At 40.7% G+C, this 12,478-nt stretch overlaps 1 pseudogene across 1 annotated transcript; it reads right to left on the bottom strand.

The window, feature by feature from the left end:
• Positions 1 to 1,801: 1,801 nt before the first annotated feature.
• On the bottom strand, positions 1,802 to 2,634 carry LOC116086510 (annotated as a pseudogene). Its single transcript, XR_004116964.1, has one exon. The product of XR_004116964.1 is annotated as a 60S ribosomal protein L7-like 1 pseudogene (transcript).
• Positions 2,635 to 12,478: the final 9,844 nt, after the last annotated feature.

The raw sequence follows: 12,478 nt of genomic DNA on the forward strand, positions 1-12,478 counted from the left end.
CAAGGTTTCTCAGTGCACTCTTATTCAGGAACAATTACAAAAGACAACCTCAGCTCCCTGGACAGTTGCTGAACATATTGTATGTGTTGATCATTGATCTTGAGCATTTTGTTCTTTTCTTTTTTTTTTAATCTTACAAATAATCTTTTACTATATAGAAAAGAAAACTTGCTTTCAACTCTGAGCAAGCCAGAAATGGAAGCCTTAGCTCAGCTCATCCAGGCCTCCTCACACAGCAGGCAAACACTCTGACACCACACTGCTCCCAGACATGGGAAGATACAGGATTTAGATCCCAGAATAGTAAATAGCCACGACTCCAAGATTGCAATGCGATTTGGTCACCTCATTTCTCAATGCTCTATAACAGTTAACCTTGATCTCCGGCAGATTTTCTCTGAAACCACTAATCTTGTAACGGGCATGTTCTGATGCCCTATTATGTAGTCCAAGGGGACTGAAATCAGAGATCCACCTGCCTCTGCAACTAAAGGCTAGCATCACTATGGCTGTGTTGGCAGTCACAGGCCTGACTTAGCTTCACAGGAATGTTATGAAGGGCCCCATGAAGCCAAGATTATAGGAAAGCTCAAGGCAAACATTAGTTAAGAACGGGACCCCCAGCCGGGCGGTGGTGACGCACACCTTTAATCCCAGCACTTGGGAGGCAGAAGCAGGTGGATTTCTGTGTTTGGATTTCTGAGTTCGAGGCCAGCCTGGTCTAACAAAGTGAGTTCCAGGACAGCTAGGGCTACACAGGAAAACCCTGTCTTGAAAAAACCAAAAAGAATGGGACCCCTGGTGTGGATTTTAAGGAAAAGGCAGACAGGGGAATCCTTAAGCCAAGGGCAAAAATTTAGTGGGCATTTCCTGGGTACATGTGGTTTAAGACACAACAGTCTATCACTGCATGGGTTTTTGTTTGTCTTTAACATTTTCTGTGTATTCCTGGGTATCCTGGAACTCGGTAGAGCAGACTTAACTGGCTTTGAACTCAGATCTGCCTGCCTCTGCCTCCCAAGTGCTGTGACTAAAGGTATACACCATGTTCTTAATAGAAAACAAGTAAACTCCAGTCCCCCCCCCCCACGCCCCCGTAGCACAGGACGAGACTAGCTTAATAGACCAATGTGCACCTCACAAACACCTCCAGGTGCTAAGACGGTATGTATCACTGTCCTGGAGTTCCAAGCACAAAGTGTGTGTGTGTGTTTCTAGCACAGGGATCCCCCATCCTAAATCCTGAGCTACAGGAAAGGACTGTCGCTGCAAGTCACGGTACACTGACCCAGGGACAGCAAGTCTGAGAGTTCCCAAAGCACACAGTGCAGTTGCAGCGTGGCCTTTGTCACCTTTCTAAGTGCCGTTCCTGTTTGAGGAATAAGCCCCCAGGCTTGTCCACCTATAATCCCAGCCCCTAGGAGGAGGCAGGCCTGCTGTGGAGTTTGAGGCCAGCCAGGGCTATACTGGGAGACCCTGCTTTCAACAACCAAACACATGGCCACCTATCCTGACAAAAATAAAAAAGTAAAGCCAAGACGTACCTCGTCCAGATTCGAGTGTGCCCCTTGATCTGCCCACTGCTTTAAGAGTCTTGGAGGGGCCGGGAGGGATGTTTGGGCCAACAAACACCAAGATAGAAGGCAGGATGAGCAGGCGTCTTTCCTCCACAGCTTGCACTGATTTTAGACGGCAGCCCACGTGGAGAACATGTGGACCTTTCACGGAAGGGCTCTGTTAAGTGTCTCTGATGCTCACACCTTGCTGTCATTCTCCCGACCTCTTCCTTCAGTGTTTGAAGGCAGAAAATAATCTTCTCTGAAGATACTTGACAATTTTAAACAAAAATACTTGCAGTGTGTGCTTTTGAAAAACCCGTTCCTGCTCTAGTTGAGCTGCTGGGTGCGCTGATTGATCCGTTCTCCCCGGTAGCCAGGTGAGCCCATCTCCTTGAGGAAGCCCACTCTACTCTTGGTAGCATGACGGGCCACAGAGAGGTGGAAAGGGCACAGGAATGAAGAGATCTCCTGGAGATGCTGCCCAGGGAAGGCAATCTCATGGATGAGGTCTTCCAGGCAAATGACATCAAATCTCCCCAGGTGCTCCTCGATCACTGTGTTGTCTGTCAGAGGGACTGTCTTATTGTTAATCCTTGCTTGTCCACGTTTCAAGATGAATTCCCCCGGACAGACTTCAGATTTGGAAATCTCCAGGTCACATAAGGTTCCACTGGACGCAGCATTTTTACACTCTGAGAGGTGACCTTGACAAAGACGCCACTGAACAATTTCTTCAGGCCAAGTTTCATGATGATGCTCTTTACCAATAAACTCACTCTTTCAATCCTTTCCATGCGTATAACGAAGGCCAAGGAATGTTTATCAGGCACCTCCAAAGCAAGAGGCTTCACTTCTAGTTGCTGGACATGCACTTTGTCACGTTGCTGCCGCCAGGAATCGTGTACGAAAGATTCTAGTCGTCTAAACCTGAATTCTTTCCCTTCTCTCTCTCTCTTTGCCAAAAGTGCCTGTTTTGCCTGAGTGGCTTTGAGGGCTTGATAAGCCTTCCTCTTTTTCAGGAGATTTTCTGGAACTAAAGGGATCCTTTTTCTTTCCCCTTCCTCCTCCATCTTCCTGGTGCTCGCATTTTGTTCTTAAGCTCAAGGAAAGTGATGTGTTTTAATCTGATAGCTAGATTTAACTCTTTTTTTTTTTTTTTTTGCCTTACACTTTTATTTATTTATTTTTTGAGCATTACATGCTTTATCTTTTTGTACCCCTGGTTCCCCTCCAAGAGTTCTTCACCCTGTGTTCCCTTTGCCTCTGAATGAGTGCTCCCCTCCTCCTGGGCAACCCCCTTCCCTGGAAAATCGAGTCTATATAGGATTAGACACATCTTCTACTGAGGCCAGACAGGGCCATCCTCTGCTTCAAAGGTTCTGGGAGTGGGGTACTCAGACAAGTCCATGTAAGGGTGTATGTTCTTTGGCTGTTGGCTTTGTCTCCAGGAGCTTCCAGGAGTCTAGGTTAGTTGACACTGTTGTTCTTCCTATGGGGTTGGCATCCCTTTCAGCAACTTCAATCCTTGCCTTAACTCTTCCATAGGGATCTCTGACATTAGTCCAAGGCTTGGCTGTGAGTATCTGTATCTGTCTCAGTCAGCTGGTGGCAGAGCCTCTCAGAACACTGCCATACCAGGCTCCTGTCTGCAAGCATGACATGGCATCAGTAATAGTGTCAGGGTTTGGTACCCACCCATGGGATGGACCCCAAGTTGGACTGGTCACTGGTCTGCCATTCCTTCAATCTCTTCTCCATTTTTGTCTCTGCATTCTTTTAGACAGGAACAATTCAGCATATTTAATCAGTAATTAAACAGATTTTGTGTACTGTATCTCCTCCATTTTAATCTGATGAAGACCTACTAACCTTGTTGATCTAATAAAGGTTAGGTGCTGGACACTTGAAGACTGACTATGTCAGTCTTTGGGCATTATTCCAACACCGTTCTTATCTTTCTGAAAATTAAACTCCTCCTCCTCCTCCCCCTCCCTCCTTCTCTCTCTCTCTCTCTTTCTCTTTCTCTCTCTCTCTCTTTCTCTCTCTCTCTCTTTCTCTCACTCTCTCTCATCTGTCTACATAATTGTGGCTATTCTGGAACTCACTATGTAGACCTGGCTAACCTCAAATTCAGAGATCCACCTGTCTCTTGTGTGCTGAGATTAAAGACACACATCACCATAGCCAGCACAACATTCTCTTTTAAAATATTATTTCCCATTGTCTTTATACTTTAGCTTTATAGATATTGCCTTTGTCAGGCTCTTCCATCATAATTCTGTTAGTGTAGTACCTTTGGACTTTCTGGGTATTTACATGGGACTCCAAATGATCTTCCTTAGGAAGTCCTATGAGCCTTCCACTGGATTGTTGAAACAATTTTAAATGAGACATATTTGAATTATCTTAAGGGTCATCACATCATTTTTATTAATGTACATCCTGGTAATACATTTTACTGAATTATTTGTTTGTCTTCACAGAGACTGAAAATATCTAGACCTTGCAGCCAAATTAATAATGAGCTTTGAGTTTATTTAAAACTACTCATCCTAGTATCTTATTGTATACTCAGCCTGGTTAACCCAGCTTTTAGAGAACAATATCGTCAATATTACTATGTTTTATATTTCCCATACAATCAGCTTTACAACACAAACTGAATGCATGGCCATAATTTTAAGTTATGTATTCATTCATGTCCCTGGCCCAGAAAATGTATGTGAATATATATGTTGAAATAATTTGCAGAAAGTAGCAAACAGATTAAAAGTGTCCTTAAACAAAACAAGTATCCCATAATGTTGGAAGCAACAAATGAATATAGGTTAATAACATCTACAGGTGTGAGTGCTATTCTGGACTGCTTGTAGTCAGTAAAGTAATTTCTTATCTTGTAAAGCATTGTTGAAGAGTTTTATATAAAAAAGTATCATACAATGTTATTAAAAATGTAAACCAGTGGGGCTGGAGAGATGGCTCACGGCTTAAGAGCACTGATTGCTCTTGCAGAGGTCCTGAGTTCAATTCCCAGTAACCAACATGGTGGCTTACACGTATCTGTAATGAGATCTGATGCCCACTTCTGGTGTGTCTGAAGACAGCTACAGTGCACTTGTATATATAAAATAATAAATAAATCTTTAAAAATGTGAACCAAAATAAGTATCATACATTAATTTCTTATATAATATTTTATGTCTTGTTCAGTAAACACAGAATAAAGACTTTTGTTAGGAGCAGGCAAGAAAGGTAGCACACACACGCACACACACACACACACTCACGTGCACACACTCACGTGCACACACACCCCACATGGCAATAAGGATAGATTATGTATATAGATACTTCACAAATAGAGTACAGATAAGCCAGTAACCGTAAACTAGAATGATAAAATGAAAGATACAGAGAGGAGTAGAAAATTCAACTTTGTGGTCAATCTTACCAACTAATCTAAGAGGAAGTTTCTATCTTTATTACTTAATGCAACACTGGCACATTTTGGTGTTCCCAGAGGGAACTAATGTGGTTTTTTTTTTTTTTTTTTTAAAGATTTATTTATTATATGTAAGTACACGGTAGCTATTTTCAGATGCACCAGAAGAGGGCATCAGATCTCATTACAGATGGTTGTGAGCCACCATGTGGTTGCTGGGATTTGAACTCAGGACCTTCGGAAGAGCAGTCAGTGCTCTTAACCACTGAGTCTTCTCTCCAGCCTGGAACTAATGTGTTAACCAACACACACAATAATCATAAAATAACATGTTACACTATCATTGAACATATACCTGGATATTTGAAAAAAATGTACATAAAGTTTGAGTGATAAATACTAGTTTTTAAAAATTATTTAGGAAGAAAATTTGAAATGAAGACATATATAAATTTTATATTTGTGTACTCTCTTAGTGTATAAGGGTTTGTATTAAATTTACCATTTTCATCTACTGTATAGGATTTCCATATGAAATACTTGGTTGGAAATATTTAGTAGAAAAATATACAAAAAGTATTTAATTGAGGAGTAAAAAAATGGGATCCAACGGAATGTGAATACTTAACCTATGATAATATTAATAGAGTTTGATTATTTTGTCTCTCAGCTAAATGAGGGTGCCAGAAGGTGGCCAGGAGGTGGATCTTCAGCAGACTCTGGGTCTGTTGACATTTTAATCTTGGACTTCTCATATCTAGAACTCTAAGAAACCAATGTATGTTTCTAGGGCCATCTGGCCCATGGCATTTTGGGATAAAAACTTATTTTTATTTTCATTTGTATTGCTATGATATAATACCTTGACAAAACCCAACTTGGGGTGGGGGTACAGGGTTGTAGTTTACAAGTTCAGGTTTTAGTCTGTCATTGTGAGTAAGTTAAGGGAGAAACTAAAAATTTCTTGTCACATCAATTTTTTGTCACAATCAAGAGCAGAGAGAAAGGAAAACATTCATACTTGCTTGCTTGTATACTTGATTTCTCCACTTGAATATACCTAGGAACCCTCTGTCTAGGGTATGTGTAGTACATCACATTGTGGACTGCATTTTCCCGTATCAGGTAACCTATTGTGACAACCCCACAAACATGTTCACAGACCAAACCAAAGTAGATAGCCCCTACTGAGGTTTGTTTCCCAAGGGATTGTAGTTTGTTTCAAGTTGACAAAGTAATCATCACATAGTCTGAGCAGAGCAATATGTGAATTTATGTCAGAGTCACAACATAGCATTCTTAGGGTTGCTGTAAAAGAACAGTGTAAACTTGGTGGGGTTCAAACACCAAAACTATATTTTCTCATCTTCCTGAGGACACCAGTATGACATTCTTATATTTCCAGAGCTGTGCTTCTTGTAAAGGCCCTTGTAGACACTCTATCTGCTGCATCTCCTAGCTTCTGGTAGCTGTAGAGATTTGAAGTATATACTATTTGCAGCCCATACTAAGCATTCTCTCTTGATGAACATTGAATATTTGGTTACAATGAAATTAGCCAGAGTATTTTAAGAAGAAAAAGACATGTTTTGGAATCTAATTTCCATGCCACAAATTTCTAGTTAATTCTGAATAGCCAGAGATATTCATGGTCATTTAGGTAATTCTGACTTCCCATCATTTTCCCATTCTGCTTTCTGTTCCTTTTTTCTTTCTGCCCCCCCCTTTTTTGTTTTCAATACTTCTAGAAATTCAACTCAGATTTTAGTTAACTCTCACTGAGAAACTCTTAGCTATTATAGTTTGTTCTAAGCTTTTAAATAAACATCATCTTGTTTAGTCTTCACAGTAAACAGAGACCTTTAGAGGTTAAGTGTTCACATTCCCTTGGATTCCATTTCTTTTACTGCATAGTTCAATACCTTTTGTATATTTTTCTACAAGATAACCTTGGGAAGGTACCTTTTGGCAAGGTAGAGGGAAGGCACATGCTAAGCATTGGTGGGTGTGCCCTAAGTAGCTAATTGACAACTTAATATGACTGACCTCATAGCTATTGAGAGATGTGTCCTGGTCAGCCCAAGACAGGATAGTAACCCTGACAACTACAACTGTATTCTTGAGTCTGACCTTGTGTGTGAGGACACAAGTGGGCTCAAATGTCTGGGACCATCTGAGAGTAAGGGGGTGGGAGCTTGCTTCAAAAAGATTCCTCAACTGGAGCTGCTCCAGAGGGGGTAATGTGTGTTGGGAGGTAAGCTGCTGTGAACAAGGGGTGGTCATTTGTTTGTTGTATGTGCCAGACTTAGGATTTCTGTTTCTGGGAACCAGTTCCAGCTGGTAGTCATATAGAACGGAGCCCACCCTGCAGAGGTGAAACAAGTGGGGACCAGATTAGGTGGGTAGTACAGACTCAGGACCAGCTTAAGTATCAGAAAGGATGTCATGAACACAATCACGGACGGAAAGCTGCCAAGTGTCCAAGTGTGGGGCGCTCTTGGCAATGGACCTGGGTTCACTCTTGTTTGTGAATAAGCAGCTGTCTGTAGAAGGTATAGTCACTGCCACTTTTCTGATCTTGTTTCTCATTCCTCCACCACAGCAAAAATTCCGTAATTCACAGTCTTCAAAACTAATTTTATTATTATGTGAGTCACAGGATTAGGCTTTAAAGTATAGTTACCGTTTACATTTTATATGGCCTCAGTATTTTTGGCTCACACAATGTAAATGTTTTTACATTCTATCTTCTTTCTCATACAGAGATTTGAGGATCAATAAAACAGTGTACATTCTTCCTTGGGAAGAATGCTGTGTGATATAAGCAACCCTGGGAAGGAGTTGAAATGGCATAGAATATCGGATTTTCAAAGCATGAAAAACTACTGATTAGTTATGGTAAAAAGAGAAGGCAAGAGAAAGCCTATGCTTCATAAGAATAATTTAGCCCCCTCATACTTTCTGTTATGTATTTGTTCATTTTACTAACACTTTTGACCAGGGATTCTGATATGGCAGTTTTGCTGTCAGATTTCTACTCACCTACAGTTCTCTCCCTTTATCTCCAGTTCCTCCAATTGAATTTCTGTTTCTTCTCAAATAACTTACTTGCTAAAAGGAAGATTAACCTAACACTTAGATTGTATTTTGTATTTCTCAAAATAATAGAAATCTGTAAACATTTATTTGCCCAGGTACATCAGTATCCTTTTCTTCTTTGATTCTATTTACTATACCCATGTAGGTAGGATATAGTTATAATAGTGGCAGAGAAATCATAATACTAGGCACAGTTCATGGGTTTCATTCTGTAAATGGAAATTCGGAGAAAATACAGTTTCTTAACTGGTTTCATTAGGATGAAAACTGAGCAATAATGAAATTTCTGCTTCACTTCTAATCAGATCCAAGGGTATTTTCTTGGATGTCCTGATCTCATTTCTGTAAGCTGGTTGAAAGGAAGGCATTATGAAGACATCAAGTGCACAGATGGGTTCTTCCAGAACTGGCAATGTGCACACCTTCATGAGACATATAATTATGGGTGCTGTAGAATCATGAGGCAGGATAGGGCACTGAGTAAATCCTCGGAATTATTTTTTGCCGATATTATAAGATACTTCAGCATTGCTTGTAGAGGATCAGTCCCCACAAAAATTGTAATTTCTACTCTTAGAATTAAGAGGAAAAAAACTACAGTTCAAAGTCAGCTGTGTCACTGTTTTTGTTATTTTAGATTCAGACATCTTGAGTTTTGGACTCAAAGGACCTAGATACACAACGAAAAAAATTAGGGTCAATAGGATCTATCGAATATAGGATTTAAAATGTTTTCATCATATAAGTCATTTTGTGACTACGAGACATGCCAGATACTGGCTGTAGCCCAATACCATCTCAAAGATATGTGACAAAGCTAGCTGCTGGGCATAAAACTGCCCTTGCTTCAACTGCTGACAGCATGCTGTCCAAACTATGGACAAGGACACAAAAGAAGTCAACTGCCAAACTTTGTCAAGACAAAGTAGGCCAGTCCTTTGTAATTCCTACTTCACAAAAAGACTGTCAGATATTCTGGACATCCAGGCTGAAGATGGATGCTTCAACACTGCAGAGGAATCTCAGGTGAGAATTCAGGCAGTCCGAAGTCTCTGTCATTGCCATAGTTTTGGAGACTGACTGCTCTGCACTTCGTTTACTCAAGTAATACTTAGCCTTCTCAGGTCTCTGAGAAGATGAACTAGTTACAGTCTCAAGTTAAGCTTAAGCTGCTTATGATTTAAGAAAATGTTTTAAGGTCTAAAAAGATGTTTTAAGGCTAATAAATGCAAGATATGATAGAAAATGCCTTAGGTACAGAACCTTGAACTCACTTAGATAGGATAGATAGTAGAGTATTTTCTCCAAGGTTTACAAATACCAATGGACTGGATGTTGTGAATGTAATTTTTACCTGATAGTTCTCATCATTTTTCTTATTATATATAGTTTATTGATGTTAGAGAAAGGACTTTTTATTGTACCAAAAGGGGAAGATGCTGGGATAATCCCTTGTATGAAGCATTTCCTGTCTCCGGGTTTTACAAACATCTTCTCCCCCACCTTCTGATTGGTTTAATTAAGAGATAAATGGCCTATAGCAAAGAAGGAGAAGAAAGCTGGGACATCCTGGCTGAGTTGTTAGGCTCTCTGGGAAAGAGTCTGGGATGACAGATTCACCAGCCAGACATGGAGGAAGAAGCAAGTGCCAGTACTCAAGAGGTAGCAAGTCACGTGGCAGTACATAGATTAGTATAAATGGGACAATTTAAGTATAAGAGGTAGTGGGAACAAACCTACACTAAGGCTAAACTTTTATAATTAATAAAAGATTTCTGTGTCATGACGAGTGGCTGACAGATTGCGGGACAGTGAGTTGTTTAGGCAGCCTCGGCCCAATCGAGTAATAGGCCTAGAACCCCGAAGCACCCACTGGGCAATTTCTGTTCACAGGGGACAATAGGAGTTCAACTGTAACTCCTGGGACCTTGGCTCAGGTTTCGGTCCCAACCCCCAAGAACGACCCCAGCAGGAGAGGTATGTGTGTGATATTGGTCAAGTCCTCTTACACGCAAATAAAGATTCTCTGCCCAAACCAATGAGAGATAACTGCTGTTGAAATCTGAATGACCCCCAAAACTGTGTATCTATCCTATCCAGGGAAGTAAAAGTGTCTGAGCCTTTTGTTCTAAGAGCTGTAACACTTGGGGAAGAGGTTTACTGGCCTGAAGCTGCGTTGAGTTTCACTGGCTAATTGGCTTCTCCTTGGCTCAGCCTGACCGGACTCAGTACAGGGCAGCTGGGAGAAACAGAGCAGCCTGGAAGGCAAAACAGAGATGGTCCCACCCGTGCTTACTTCCCTTTGCGAGGGCTCTTGCACCAGGTCAGGCCGGACTTCTCTGTGGAAAGCCTCTGGCACACAGGCCCACAGCAGAGCTGAGATAATCTGGTGGTACTTGTCATTGGGAGTTAGACTATATTTCTCACTCAGCATTCTTTAGTTGCCTGTAATTTTTTTGTGTATCCATGCATGCATGTATGTATACATATGTGCACACACAGATAATATGTGAACAAACATAATAAATTTCAAAGTAGACTTGATATATTCATTCTAAGAAAGCTAGTCAGAATATATTCCAAAATATCTATGTATCTGAGACATTACTGTTCACTTTGCCAGGTTAAAATTGCAAATTGAAGGCAAGAAACTGTTCATGTAAAACAGACCCAAAAGTGCTCACATTTCCCCCCATGAGTATTGATAACTAAGAAAAATAAAAGGGAATAATAATATGGTAAATTTTTGACAAACACTCCTTTTCTTTCCCTCCACTAATAGCTCTGGCTGGGGTCTTATTTTTTAGGTTAAGGGTTGTCGTGTTTCATAATGATATTTTCAGCAACAAACAGAAATGAGTCTCCTTCCTTATTTGTGTGGTTCTCTTATTCTGTTGTAAGAGAATTCTTAATTTTGCACTAAATGATATAATTTACTTTTTATTCATGCACCAATTTTCTAAAGCACCATAACAAAATGCCACTGCCTGGGTGGCTTTAACAATAGAAACTTAGTTTTCAGCTGTCTGGAGTCCAAAAGTCTGAGATTGAGGTGCAGGTTGGGAGGGGAGCTTCTTCTGAGGACACCCTTACCCCCTCTTGACTGACAGGTTCCTGCTTTCTCTGTGTCTTTACAGTCTTTCCTTAGTGTGTGTATTATCTATGTTTCTACTTCCTCTTAAAGGGGGCACTCGAGATCCTGGAGTAGCGTCTCTCTGCCATTGCAATCTCTCTTTACCTTAGTTACATCGTCCTCAACTACAGTTCCATACAGACATATCACTATTAGAGATTAAGACTGTAACATATGAGTTTTCGGGAGTACACAATTCAACCTGTAACAATTGAGTTATTTCTAGTCACTGTTGTATAGGACATGTGTTGTTAGAGACTTTTGTTTCTTTTTTTTCCTCTTGTGTCCTAAGAACCTGTATCATTGCCTGGACAGTAACAGGCACCAAATGGATTTGTGGATGAGAAAATGAGTGAATCAAAGAATTAAATAAATAAGCCAAGTGACAAATTTGTAAATCCCAGTGCTCTCTGTGCATGGCAGATGCCACATTTGCTAGTAAAGATCATTTATACTTGAATTAGTAAGATGTGAACAGCCTTAGTTATGCTTATTCTGGCATATGGTCTAGTCAGTAACATTTGTGGTTAAAGTATGTAATTAGAAATAAGTACCAAATGAAATGCATTTATGATATCAAAGTAAAGTATGGCATACACATCAGCTGTGGAGCAGAAAGCCGCAAGAGCAGTAGTTCTTTTAAGGCAAGAAACTTTAAGGACAAAGATTTGTAATTAAAGCTGCAGTGAGTTTACTCTTCTGCTAGCCACCTTTCTGCTATGAGCCTTTTCTGTCAGACCGATGGATGGCAGATGGAGCAGAGGCATGGTCAGGCTAGAGCTCTAGTTTATGGCAGGATTGTAACAAACACAATCTCCCTTCTGGGTAAGCACTGCCTTTCAGGAGCACATTCCCCTGTTTTCTTCACACATGGAAATTGTTTCTTTTTCTTTGTGTTTCTGTGAGACTTATTAAAAGAAAGCACTTAATGTACATGGAGCAAATAATGCATTTGAGAATTTATTTTCAATGCTGGTGGCACTTGCTTGGTATGTGCAAGGCCCTGGGTTTTTACATGCTTCAACATTCACATGTAAACATGTGTACACACACAGAGAGCTGCCCCCAAAAGACACACAAAAACAAGGGAGGAGGAGCGAGAGACAGACAGACAGGTAGGCAGACAGAGAGACAGAGAGACAGAGAAAGAGAGATAGAGAAAGACAGAGACAGAGACAAAGAAAGACAGGCAGGCACAGAGGTGAGACTGACAAAGAGACAGAGACAGACATAGAGGGACAGAGT

Source organism: Mastomys coucha, unplaced genomic scaffold, assembly GCF_008632895.1.
Source record: "Mastomys coucha isolate ucsf_1 unplaced genomic scaffold, UCSF_Mcou_1 pScaffold12, whole genome shotgun sequence".
NCBI classification, from domain to species: Eukaryota; Metazoa; Chordata; class Mammalia; order Rodentia; family Muridae; genus Mastomys; species Mastomys coucha.